Consider the following 14,769-nt stretch of genomic DNA (forward strand, 5'->3'; position numbering starts at 1 on the left):
TATTGCCGCTTTCTATTAAAATTTTTTATTTCGCTATCAATTAATTTATTGGCATGTAGATTGTATATAAAATGACATATAAACTATGACATAAAATAATATTACGAATTATCCATTTATAATATTTATTTTATCTATTGAAATAAATTACTCGAGTCATGAGATATTACCCTAAAATTTCCCTAGAACTTTAAGGTAGAATAAATTATATCATACATTTTCTTATTATTTGAAACTTTAGTAATTTAATTATTTGTTAATAATTAATATGCATAATTACTATATGTAGATGCGTTGTAATAACAATTAAGATAAATATATTTGTAAGAAAACAAATTTAGTATCACGTGTAAAGATAGATTTAGGGGCTATAGAATATTTATAAATTTAATCTTTTTACATTTTGTAATTGTTTCGGAAATTAAATTATAACATATGAATAAATGTATTTGAAAAAATTAATTATAATTTAATATTACAAATAAGTGTTAGGTTTGCATTTGATGCAGTTGATGTATTATGCCCTCTATCGTGAAATTTCTAAACGAATCTGTTGAAATGCAATGGATAATCAAAATGTCTCAAAATAAACCTAATATGTACATCTAATGCGTAATTATTTTACTATCTGTTAAGTTTACATTTAGATATTAAAATAGTTAAAAGAAATTCTACATTCAATTATAATTTAAAAAGTCTTGGTAATGAAATTATTATCCGAAAACTATAGTTGAAATTTGCCTCGACTATAATATCGTTTAAAACTTAATTCAAATAAATTTTAGTATTATTATTATTATTATTATTATTTAAATAAGAATTACTAATAAATAGAAGTTACGATTGCAACAACAATGTTTTAATAATGTTTCTAATATAATATGCGCGAGAACATAACAGTTAAAATATGTTAAAGATATTTCTATAGTTGATATAAAAATACTGAAATGAGATAAACGTCCATTTCGTAATTGATCTGTCAATTAAAATTTTACAGTTTTACAATGAATATAAAACACACGTTGACCTTTCAAGTTAGACATATATGTATTTTCATCTGTAGGAAATACCAAACATTTAATTGCTATTCATAATATATCATTATAATCGGCATAATCGTTAAACCTAAATCTGTCAAACGATTTTTCAAAATCATTTATGCAACGCATCTGCCAAATAATGATAGACAGATAATAAGAAAATAGGCATTTGATTAACCGACGGTCGTTTATATTTAATAAGCGGAAAGTTGTAACGTTGAAAGATTATAGTCTCACTGGGTGTAATATTTAGAAATAAATTTCCGCTATGATCGTACTTCAGTTTCTGTATTTTTCCTGTTTAATTTCTGGAATAATTAATTGACAAATAAGAACAAGAAGTACAGACATGAGTTCCAAGGAATATCCGAATGATACGATTAGATGATTTAGCGATAGTATTAATAAATAAATATTTTATCGTCCCGATGAGGACATGTTAAAAAAATGTTAGTTTCGTTATTTTATGTAAGCAAAAATGTAATAAAATTAGTACGGAAATTGAAATAGGAATTGATGTTATGGGCGTAATTGGTAGTAAAATTGAATACGTCGCTAATATAGTGGATGATATTAAGTTTACAAAAATGAAATTTAGAGCACAATATCAAGTAACATAGAATATATGTAACAGCGTATATAAGATATAATTATAAAAGATTTAATTAGTTTGGGTATGATAGTAGTGATAAAATTTAGGATTACACGAGAAACGTGGTTTACGTAAAATAACTGAAATCTCAGAATAAAAAGTATTTATTTTGGGCATACAAATCTTATGGAAACAATTATATACACTTGTGATAAAAGTAGTAGAGTGCAGGTGTGGAAGAAGGGATTAAGATTTTCCAAAATTTCATAAAATTTTATTCCTGGAATAAGAGATATGGTACAAATGCACGAAATCAAATTACAAAATCTTGTTCAACTACTAATACGAACGGAGAACGAACATTACAGTACATACTGCTATTTCTCTATATTCTACTAGCGTTTGTACAAAAATCTAAGCAAATTGACGGTTTAACGTGACGTTTAACAGACGAAGTTCCAATAATAAAAATCTTCCGATAGATCATTTCGATGTTCAACGACGCACATATACGTACACATGAACATCACAGGTCACATCACGAAACTAGTTTAACGTTCGAAAGAACCGTTGAGATATAGGTGTTTAATATTGCGTCAGATGTTGAAGAGATCGTAAACGTGTGAACAGAGCTTAAACAATCAAGATAAAGCTGAATAAGATGTGGCGTTCTTTAAAAATTTGTACGCTGCTGAACATTTTAACAAATACGTTTTGAAGCTTTGCAATTTCCACTCTGATCTATTCCAGTTTATTAAAAATTTATAGGGCTACGGGATAAGATTGAAAAATAATATATCTGGCTACAAGTCAAACGGAGTCCCAATTTCCAAGAATATTCCGCGAGTCCGCGCGGATTTATGGCGAGACGCGCGAGTGCTGGCCTACACTGCGCTACTAATTCGATGTTCAAACGCATCATTCAAAAAACGCATTCGGTAGCGCATAAGATAATGCGGGGAGTGTGAACGGGGCCTAAACGGTGGAGCAAACGCGTCGCGTCGGGCGGGCGGACAGGCGGGCAGACAGGCAGACAGACAGAAGCTGGAGCACCTGTCTGTCCCTCCACTCTTCGGTACGGTAAAGAGGGGCCCGGCACTGGATACACACCTCGTGCCGTGGTTCAGTACTCAGTACCTCGTGCACGCTCACGCTGATAAGACCTTATTCTAATCACACGTCACCTGGCATCGATATAGTCGTGCGCGGACTTTTTACGCAATTTCTCACGCTCCATCTGACGCAATTGCTTCGGTCCTTCGGTCTTTCGGTCCTTCGATCAACCACGTATTCGCGCGCATTTTGTCCTGACTGGTCTCGTCTTTCTTTCACTCTCTGTCTCTTTTTCTTCCTTCCTCTTTACCTCGTCCGTTTCGCGTGTATGAAACTGACGCAGCTGGTGGCACCTTGATGCAGCGGATCGCGCGGCCCGATCCAGGAATTTTCCCGGATCTTTGGATCGGTCGATCGAACACGTCAGCTCGCCCCTAACTCTCTCTTTGCTGCATCGAACGCATACGTAATTACCTTGGCTCGCGCGATTATATCCGCGCGATCCCTCGATAGTCACGTACGATTTGTTCGTATCACGCTGGATACGTGCTCACTGCTCAGCCACGGGATGTACCGCAGTAACTCAGCCACATCCCGTGCTCCGATGTACGATTCGATGCCGGCAAAGATACCGCAAAAGAATCGTGATTCGTCGATTTCCGTGCCGATTTGCTTCTCGTGTTGGCAGCTTGGAACCGCGGCAACTGGCTTCCGCGGCGATGGATCGGCAATCGATTCCGTTCCTTGTATCGTTTAGTCCGCTTCCGACGTTCGACTACTAACGTTGCTGGCGCTCGGTCGCGCGCGTATGCTATCAATCGGCCACGTGTTTTCTCCTACTCGTGCCACAAACAACGTTCGATCGTGGATAAAACGTACAGTGTGTTTCTAACGATTCGCTTCTTGCCATTGCGTGTAAATGTGACACTGTTAGACGTCACTGAGGAAGGCTGTTGCACTGGATCTGCCGAAGGTCGAATATCGACACCGGACGCGGACAGCAGAAATTAGGTGAACCGCTCGAGACAGACTTTTTGTTTTTCTCGCCGTGCTCGCGTAGAGATCGTGTAAGTTGACGTGTATAGAGAAAAAGAACTTGGTCCGCAGTCCGCAACAAGAATTCCGATGTTACGTAACGGAGAAATAGAATGAACGAGCGTTCAACGGGTGACGCTCTTTTTGTGAACTCGATAAATACCACGTGTCGGATCGTTGACATTGAGGAACAGATTTTGTGTGAAGTTTATGATTAAGTTCGACCAGAGAGTACGAGTTCCTCGAATAGGAAAGGCCGGAGAATCGTTTAGTGAAAGCGAGAGCGGCGCTAAGTGTTTGTGAAATCGTGAAACTGCGACACCACGTGTGTGACATCTATTACTTGACTTGTGATAGGTGGATCGTAAAATTTACCGTTTTCTTTCTGCTATGACTAGAACGACAAGATTTCTCGACACACTGGTGCGGTTTTCATAGAAAATCTTGTGATATTGGCCGATATAGGGAGGGCATTACGCTTCCTTTTCAATGCAATTTGTTGGATTAATGGCAAGTTGTACGTTCTATAGAAAATTGGTAAGCGACGAAACTATTTCTGTTTGTATATCCTATCGTTTCTTCTAATCTCTCTCTCGTAGATATTAATACTTTTATATCTACGATCTCTCTTCTATATCGCGATCGGACTAGAAAATAAATCAGATCGATCGAACGTTTTCAAAAATACGTATTTTCAAACTTATACGATCTACGAAATACTCGTATATTTACAAAAATATGAAATTTTAACTTGAAATGAAAGAAAAGCGAACTTTCTGGAATATTTGTTATCGTACTCGTATCTAAATACATAGTTTGCTTTGTAGTAGATAAATTTTATTTATAATTACAAGAATGTCAATACTCGGTATATTATAGTTGTTTATTTATTTCGCCTTGGCATACTTTTTAGCGTTTCGTTCAATACAGGAAAGCAACAAAAAAGTAACGCGATTGCAAGACGAATATACATATACAAAGTCTACTACGCAACATGGCGCTTTATGAAATAAGTACTTTATGCCGCTACATTTCTGCCCTCCGTGTGATCTATCTCGGCCGTTACGTTCGACTGGAATTGATTTAAATATCTACACATTGAGTAGATCGCGACGATCATAGAAAAATCTGTCGAAATAAATATTTAAGTCGTAAACAAAAAAAATTATTGCGAAAAAAGGTTTGCGTTGCGCTAACGGATGTTTACAGGTGAATATTTAAAAGTAGAAAATTACTAGCTAGAATTTGAAAATAATTACAAAAATGAACTATAACGAACGTATTTTATAAAACGTTGAACGGTGTAAATCCTATAAATAGTACAATGTTGGTTATATCTCGCACGCAGCCTTTTTAAATACATAAGAAATTCATAATTCAGAAACAGAGCATATATCGAAACGTAAAATCAAATGAAAATATTATAGTCGATACAATTAAGTATACATGTTACAAATATCGTAAAACTTTTTTGTTATTTTAGAATCGTCATCGTTATAATATGCCAAGTTATATAATAAATAAGTTGTATATCATAGAAGGTGAGTGTTTCATCTAAATACCACCCAAAATATCTCTGTTTTAATTAACATATTATTTCACAAAAATACTTCCTACAGAATTTACATATTTTTGCATAGTTTAGCATACGGGAATAATACTGTTATTCTGCTGGAAAGAGTTAATGAAACAAATCGATCAAAACTTTGTCTTCTTCGATGAAATAATATATTCTATTTGTCTACAGTAGCTATTTTCATCGTGATAGGTATATAGATGCACGTACAATACATAGATATACGTACATATATCTGGTGTTGCTACAAAGCGATATTCTATTCATTCGTTCTCTATCTGTTCGTTTGTTTTTTAAATATAAAAATGCGATATATGGAAACTGTAACAGTCGGTCTTAATAAGTTAAAGCCTTAACGATAGATATGAAATATAAAATACTCGGAACGAGATAGTATCGCATAGAGCGACATTGTAAACTGTGATATGTATGTAGAAGCGGATAACGAAAGACCAACGCAACGGTTGGAAAACAATTTAAACAATGTCTAGAGAGTGGAGAGCGAGCTAACTGTTTCCCCCTTTTTTTAAATGGCGCGGCGGCAGCGCTGCGTCCTTAAGACTTTAAGACTTAACGAAAAAGAATGCATGAAAGTGTATCATGGCAGCTCCGCTGCTGGCACAAGACGCATTTATTAATGTTAATGACCGTGCAGCTAAACTCGTACAATGCATAATAATCATACGATTCCCACCTCAATTTGCTTCTAAACAAAACACTCCACGGCGAGGTTCACTTACACATAGCCGATTTAAGATTTAATGACCATGATCATCTCTCAGGAATCTTTGATCGCAATCGCCGTGGGAAGGGGCCATTATTCCTTGGCGCGGTCGCTATTAATTAGTAACTAATTACCCCGCATAAGAATACACGCGTTAACCGCACAAATGGACTGCCAATTTTTTTTTCAAGCTACGGATCAACCCCTAGATCGAAAGGTATAATGAACTTGCAAGCACGTTTTCGTAGAACCACGGTCGCTTCCTTGTGAAAGTCAATTGTTTCGGCGTAAAGTTCGCAATGAATAATGACTTCATTGTTTTACGTTGCATACCGTGTGCAACGAGGAGCAGGTCGACTAACTTGCATACTTTTTTTACCTGATATACCGTAGATATAATTGGAAGTCGCTGCGTTGAAATTGCGTAATTTCCAGAACTGTACATATACATATGTTACATATGGAGTATCATTGACTGATAAGAATTGGAATTTTAAGTAATATAAGCGTAAAGATAATGTTTAAGCTTTAGTCGTGATACATATGTTATTGAATATTAAAAATGCGATAACGGCGCAATTATTATAATATATTTGCTTAACAGATCCATTTAGTATAGATCCATTAGTGGTAAATGCTATATTAGGTTTTGGCCATTATTGTATTTTATCAGTTAAAAGCATATTCATTATCTCTGAAATATTCGCCCCCTAAATCACACAAGTACAAAATTCTTTGCATGAAAGGTCTGTTTCACAGTTATGCATAAATTGTCTTATGTCTACAGTGCCTTCGTTAATCGCTTTTTAACAACATAATTTACAACGGTATTACTGTCTAACATTAAACTAGAACGCAAACAGCTTTATATATTTGCTACATCGTTAAGTGTCATCAGTACAATTACTTTTACGTTACGATTAATGATTTTATTGCTTATAACGTAGCATAAACTCGTAAAAAAAAAACGATGGTAATGTTGTTTTGGTAAACTACTACATTTTTCAAAGTACTTATTTTAAAAGCGCAAGTTATTTTAAGGGGATAATAAAGTCGAAAATTACCTTTTGAATGATGAAACTCGCACTCTATACGAGAAGTAATATTCTACGTTTCAAAATGTTGCTACCCACTCATTTATCATTTGTGGTTGCTCTTTCGATGTATCGTACTTTACTACACAAACACAGACGAGACAGTTCAAATAAAGTACTTACGCTGCTTTAGTAGAGCGTAAGTAGACGTAGATAAGTACGAAGGAGCCATGACGAACAAAGTTTTTCTAATTACTTTAACTAATGAAATTACGGTAATTTTCAATTATCGTCGCAATTGTGACAATCAAACAAAATAGTTACCAGTTACAGAAATTAATTTACTTTGGTTTTCGCCCTAACAAATAGTCCGAAGACAATGATACGAACTATTTGTAGAAATTTTATTCCAAATTGTGTATATATACGTAGACATTCTGAATCAAAAATACTAAAATTATTTTACGATACATACATTCAACAGCTACGTTATTTGCCAGAACCGAATTAATTTTGTCTGCGCGCGTTTGATAATTTCTCAATCGAATGAACGTTAGAAGTATCGTACGAATGGCGTATTCTAACTACAAAATCGAAGTGGCAGATTCGTGCTATGTGCTTCGAAGCTCGCTTATTAGTAGACGCGTGCTAACGTATTGTAAATGTAAAAGTAAGGAATTACTATTGACTGCGAGTTTGCGAGCTGTGTCGAGTTAGGCAAGCAAATGTACCATGTAATTTTTTGTTGGCGGGAATCGTTCGGATGCAACTCATTCATCGTCGTTTCTGAAGACAATACGCGTCGGACAAGCGAAGAAAATCTAGCGGGAAAAAGGAAGAAGCACGCGTTTGAACTGAACGCTTCTTTGTTCATGGCGGGAAAATAACGTCGAAAGCTCGATATATCGATAGTGGTAGTAGTCGATCATTGTATCAGCTCCGTTATCTTATTTCGTGCATTTTGTTGTCTCAATGATAATAAAGAACTTGCACGAACGATGCTTCTTCGTTTATCGTTCTTATTAACACGTATCTGACGTACCGTTTGACACAGTTTCTCTAAACTTTATCGAGGTATTGAAATTTCTACCTGATTAAGCTAGCAATTTGTCGATAAACCTTTAAGTACAGATTAAATATTCTTAATACATTGGAATTTGATTAAAATGTCTATAGCTTTAAAACTGATTGTTCGATTCGTAAATTGGAACTTGCAATTAGTTCTTGGTTACGCGTGAACGTAAAGTTTATAACGGAATCGTCGTTCAATTTGTCTCTATAGCCATTGGAAAGTACATTTTATTTGTTTCGTTGTCATCGTTCTTTTCGGTGAAAAATTCTAATTAAATTACACAACAGTATAAACTATAGTTGATATTTACATATCTGTTTCAACAATTATTCATTTCCTTGTACGGTTTCTGCAATACAATTCTTTTAACGCCTTTCCCAACTCGGAAAATTATTGAAACTAAAAATAGAAAGATGAAAGTGTAAAATTGAAAATAGATTATGCTTCATATATAGACGAGTGCTTCGTCATTTCTATTTGACTAATTCTTATTTTTTGTACGAGTACTACAATCTGAAAGGATTTAATGCGATTACCATAATCTTTATAATGTATTGATTTCCTCAACCTTTCCGTCTTATAGTTACGACAAATAGTCTTATGTTTAATGCACTTCAATATGATTGCACGGTTCGCAATCATATGCATATATGCAATAGGTATCTGTATTTCGCGAAGCGGGATCGTCAATTTATCATAATTGTACTAGACGAATGTTCTATCCCATTTTAATTAATTAAACAAATTACACTTAATTAAACCACTTATGCAACCCTATTGAGTAACTATCGATACAAAAATAGATGAAATGTTTCATGTGCTGCATATAAATGCGATCGATAATTGCAATGTAAGAATTAATTAGTTACTATCTTGCAATCTACAATACTATGTGCTCTATTACAGCAGTCCGAAGAAAGAATAATCACTCACTTTTCCTCTCTTTCGTAGCGTATTTTCGACACTACATAAATTAACTTTAATTAGAACGGTCGAGTAGAAATTTAATTGTTTTCGAAATAAATTAAAAAGAAAAAAAGTACTTTTCCTGACGTTAAAATATCGATATACTGCTGAAAGTAATAATTAGGAAATATTAGCAATACAAATGTTATTAGACATTGTTAGTAGAAAATGTAATATCTCTAGAAAGAATAATACGATATATCTCTAAATAGAATAATATTTCTATTTTCTCTAATTTCTTAAGTTTTCCTTCTAAATCTTTTTAAAAGAAGAATATTAAGTTTTTTAAATAAACGGAATAAAAATGATCGATAAAAATAAAATTATTAATATTTATATGATAAATATTTATACAATAGTTTGAAGTATACACATAGTTATTATCATTACAATTTTAACACAAATATATTGAAACCTTTTACCAGAGGTATTTCAGTATCTAAAGCTGATACCAGACAAACATTCGTTAACCACCGGCCTGTAATTCGTACCTATGATATTCAATCAGAGACTCCATATGAACTGGCTGATTTATTATTCGCTATGAATAGTATTACATACTCACTGAATACATTGTATAACTGTAAACAACGGATATAAAATGATGCCTGAAGCTAAAGGCAGAACACAGCATCTTATCATAACAAATGTTCGTGCTTCGGAGTCATTTTGAGCTCAGTCTCACACCCGTTACACAACTCGATCAATTATATTTGTCCTACAAAACCGGGTTGGAAGTGAGAGTTCTTCTAACGTCGCGTCGTTTCCAGGTACCATAATGGCGTGTCTGAAACACGCGTATTTTTATTTGACCATTACTAGGCGCGAAGGAATGCGCACCTCTGTCGTACAAAACGTGAAAACTTTACGACCAATGGTACCTATATGAATGTCACTGACCTCTTTATTATGTATTATGTTCGTACATTTGTCAAGTTGCCAAGCGTGCATGCTAAAACTGGGCAGAGTGATCATAATTGCGTGGAAGAAAGGTGGTTCTAATATTGTCTGTCCACGCATAGGATACCTTGTTACATCTATACATTTACATTTACATTTACCGCATATTTGTTTCTTTTCGAAGAAAGGAAAGGAATAGGGCAAAACGAAGAAGACACGTAGGCAATTATAAGCACGAGTACGAACGTCCGTATCTTATGCTCTTAGTAACCTGATGTTTCATACATTATCGAATAATATATTCTTTACGTGTTAGCACATGTTCGAAATGATTCGATACGCATCAAAACTGGAATGCGATGAAAACGTTGAAAAACTATTTTTAAAAGTTTTGTTTTCAGTAAAATGAAAGTTCCCAGTTATCTGCTAGTTATAGTTTGTTAATATGACTATCGATTAAAATTAACCATTCTAAAACTGTGATTTTATTATGTATTTTGTCAAATATTTTTTACGTTAATATTATATATGTACATAATATATTGCAAAGATTTGCATTAGGTAAGTGTATCTGAATTATCAGAAATTTGAATTTGGTTGTTCAATACGATTCGTTAAATCAAGCCATATTGTTAATTATCAATCGTATTAAAAAATAAAGTTGCTGCAAATTACATGTTGAATATTAAAGAGGGATTTAATAAAAGCGTTAAAACCTCGTTATTGACTGTCATAAATAATCAGGATGTTCGCAAGATTGTCTTACAGAAATTTAAATTTCAAAAACACGATATGAAAGTTGCTAAAGACATATCTAAATTTATCATTGCTACAAGTGGAAAGACGGGGTCTATTTCAACGTAAACCTAATATTGTAGCGGGCATAAATTATTTAAAAAGTGATAGCAAAGTGTTTGAGTAAATCAAAAAGTCAAAAACTTAGTTTGAAAAAATACGCGATGTAATAATATGTCAAATTATCATTTTACAATTGTGAATTATTTGTCAGATGAAAGAAAAAAAATAGAGAGATTCGGATATGTATCTACGTGGTATCCTTTATGATAATGATGATGATAATATTATAGTATTGGGTTGATGAACGTGAAATGTCATTTTTTCAAATAAGACAATTCCATCTAAATAATATTCAAACATTTTATACTTCAACATAAATAGCTATAGAGCAAAAAATAAGACCGCAAGATTAAAGTTTCTCACAAAATTACTTTAATGGAGCAATTTGATCGTAGAAATTAAACGAAAAGGACGTAACGCGTGTAAAATTCATATCTTTCAAAGTACGGTACTATACGTAAAATCGAAGGAATCGTTATCGTTTTACAAATGAAAGAATATGCTTTCTAATAATTTCTGATCATACCTGTGGTCCTTTATTAACAAGCTGTTTCAACATGGCTGGCTAACGTTCCAATTTTTCGAACGTTCGAAATGCGAGGACAGTTACTAACGGTAGACTAACTTGGACTTTCATTCATAAAACGGCACTCGCGGACGCAACATTACTCTCGATCAGATTGGAAACCAGTTCTAGGCACGCCCGTTTCAAAGTAATTCTTCATTACTTTTACCGCGTTTAATGTACAACTTCCTTGCGCTGGAATATCTATTACGTCAAACTATATTTCAAGGTTCATTTCCTCGCATTCAACCCTCGTTCAACGTCCACGCCCTAAGGTGAATCAGGAATCAGGGTTGCTGCGTAGTCAGGTTATTCGAATAATTTCACACTGACGACGATTCGATGCGTTCCATTGGTCCCGATGATAAATGTCTCGACGTTATAAATCGTTTGAGATGCCAAATTAATTTCACCCTCGTCACTGATGAGATATAAGTCGTCGGGAGCTTGAAAGTGTACAATTGTCAGACGGTCGTAGGAACAGTTGTAACATCGAAACTACGTATTTGAATTTTTACATATATTTGTAACTTTTGATGAATGAAATATACGTACACATACATACATTATATCGAATTGTTTAAAATAATGCGATATCCATAACAGGTAGAAAGTTTCTGGATGAAGTACGTATTATTAATGGGATTAAAAAATGATTCGACAGTACGTATAGTACAGTACGATAGCCTGTCATATAAAGAAGTACATATATTCACCAGCAAACATACAGTCGGTATAGAAAGTATTTGTACACTGTTTACAACGGGATAACTTCTTTTTAATTTTTTTTTTCGATTTAAAAAGGACTCAAATTTCTTTCATCCGCTGTTCGGTACCTTTTGGCGATTGATCCGGCTACGAAGATTTAGTTGATTTGTTCATATAGAGCAGGATAGTTTTATATTAAAATTATTGATAAGAATCGCGGTAATTATCGCGTTAAAGCACGAAGTTACGTTTTAAAGAGTGTGGACAAAATTATAAAGAGAGGGAGATGTATACTCGTACTATCGTAATGTGAACAACTTTGAAGAATTCTTTTCTTCGGACAAATCAATTTATATTCAGCACCCTTTACACGATGCGTCTCCTTGAGCACGCGGCAATCTTGTGGGAGGTATACATCGATTATCTCGATTGCACCCTTAGCGAATTGACTAAAGCGAGGACTCGGATCTCGAAAAATACAATAATCCGGAAAACGAACAAAGGCGTTTTGATATCGAAACGACGTATAATAATATACTATGTAATTCATTTAATCGTAAATAATTATAGAAGCAACGGGGAATAAATTCGATCCTTGAAGCTGTATCGTCAGCTAAGGTGTTGAGCAGTCCACGAACCGTATACTTAAACTTTATTGTCTGTATAATTTAACGTCCGAGCACGGCCATCGAGCCTTATTATATCTATACATTGGAACCATTTTAGTGGTATTGCGAAGGAGTATCGGAATTTCGACCGATCTATTCCTTTTACAATCGATTTTATTTACATACTTATGATTTCTTCTCGATGCAAACCGATCGTCGCGTCGCGTCAAATGTTATACTTTCAGGTAGCCGGTTCTCGGTTTCGAAATCCATGGATTAAGATTTTGAAAAGTTTCAGAATCTTTAAATGTATCTTTATGCGTATGTATAACACATATCGTCCAGGAAATAAAGATATTCCTATAATTGGAACTTTACTCACGCAGGGTCAGTCATTTATTTCGGTTAAATCTTCGCTCTGCGAACAGCTTAACAGCTTATTCGCGAGAAGAAGACTATATTCTATATTTTATATTATACAGACTTGTGATTCAAATAGTCGTATCTTATCCTATTATGGTTGTATTCGAATACAAGGAATTTCGAAATCAAGAGACTCGACTAATGAGAACAGACTTAGAAACGCGAAAGAATATTTTGAGTCATTGGTAGAAACAACGGATTTATCCTGGTAAAGTAGCTTTAGATTGCGTGAATTCAGGTAGGTGAATCTGAACAAGGCTTATGGGAATTTTGATCGTGCAAACTTCCCTAACAAACCTGTCGATCGAAGAGAATAAAAAGTAGCTAAAAGTAGCTGCGTTACATGTCTTATTCGTTAGAGCGTGACTCTTTAAGAAAAATTTCGATTCGTTATCTCGCGGTTTTCCGCGTACCTTCGTTAAAGTGTCGTTAATACACAGGTCCCGTAGGCGTGTAAACACGCGGCACAGTATAAAAGCGCATGTAAATGATTTATCTTGATCCTCGCCCACGCTTTTAACTCCGACCTCCAGAATTATCCCGCGGTACGTTTCATTCGTTCCTCTTATCCTTTTTATTTTAACTGCTTCTCGTTCTTCTATTTTCCCTTTTATCTTCATTCGTGTGCATTATTCTTCGGTCACTGCGACGATGCATTGTACGAAATGAGAGAGGTATTTTTGTCCTTTGTCGTGGAGCAACCGAGAGATATTAGATAAGCAAATTCTTTCCGTGTGCAACAACACACGAAGTTAAACCATGAATTGTTGTTACCGCACGGGGAATCCCTTTCAGTTTGTTCGTTTGCTCTTCTTAAATCACGCTGCGTCGTAAATAGCTTTCAATTGTCTCTGTAATAAAGTTCTTCTTCGTGCTCGTGTGCGAAACCGGCCGCAATTATTTCACCGCGTGTGAATTCCAGGGGTATTTAGGTTATCCGGTTATCCTTACTTTGGCAAGTTACTCGCGAAAATACCTGAATATTCGTAGAATCGTCTTACGAATATGTTACTATACGCGTTGCTATACAAAGCGTAATAAAAACTTGTTCGATAAGAAATTGTCTTCAATTTCGAAATGATAGATTATAATTAAAGAGGGTAGAATACTCGACAGGCGAATCTTCTGTTTATCCATTATATCGCACCGTATAGAAAAAGGGACCAATGAAGGTGAAAAGTAGCCAACGATGGCCCATTTTTCTGCGACTCTCTGCAATTTTGCCATACGTATGTACGATATATACGTACGCTTTACCTGCATCTTCGTGAGATTCAGTAGCCAAGGCTGACAGCATGTATCGGCAGACTCTTCTCGCTGTCTTTGACCTTAATTCAATACCAAGAGGTGGCGAGGCCAAAGACCTTGCCATTGAATTTGGCTGTAATCGAAGTTGACGTCACCGAGTACCCGACTCGGTAAGGAGCAACGATGTAAATGACTTTCACGAATATTGCCTGCGACATTTTGCTACGGCGAGCGCCTTACGCGCGGCCAAGTCGACCGGTGACTGAACATTTCGCGGTCCCGGCCTCTCCCCCTCGTGCGCTTCATGTCCTGTTGGCGAATAAACGCGATTACGTTTGTGTCCCTCCCGTGGAGAAGATATCGGCTT

The 14,769-nt window shown here is 35.1% G+C and overlaps 1 long non-coding RNA gene across 1 annotated transcript in view; it reads left to right on the forward strand.

The window, feature by feature from the left end:
* Positions 1 to 2,783: 2,783 nt before the first annotated feature.
* Positions 2,784 to 14,769, forward strand: part of LOC105681201 — a 69,329-nt gene continuing 57,343 nt past the window's right edge. Inside the window, exon 1 of the long non-coding RNA XR_004462301.1 lies at positions 2,784 to 4,257. This is a non-coding gene — a long non-coding RNA (uncharacterized LOC105681201). The remainder of the gene's footprint in view (positions 4,258 to 14,769) is intronic.

The sequence above is a fragment of the Bombus impatiens genome, unplaced genomic scaffold (genome assembly GCF_000188095.3).
Source record: "Bombus impatiens unplaced genomic scaffold, BIMP_2.2 scf_0640, whole genome shotgun sequence".
NCBI classification, from domain to species: domain Eukaryota; kingdom Metazoa; phylum Arthropoda; class Insecta; order Hymenoptera; family Apidae; genus Bombus; species Bombus impatiens.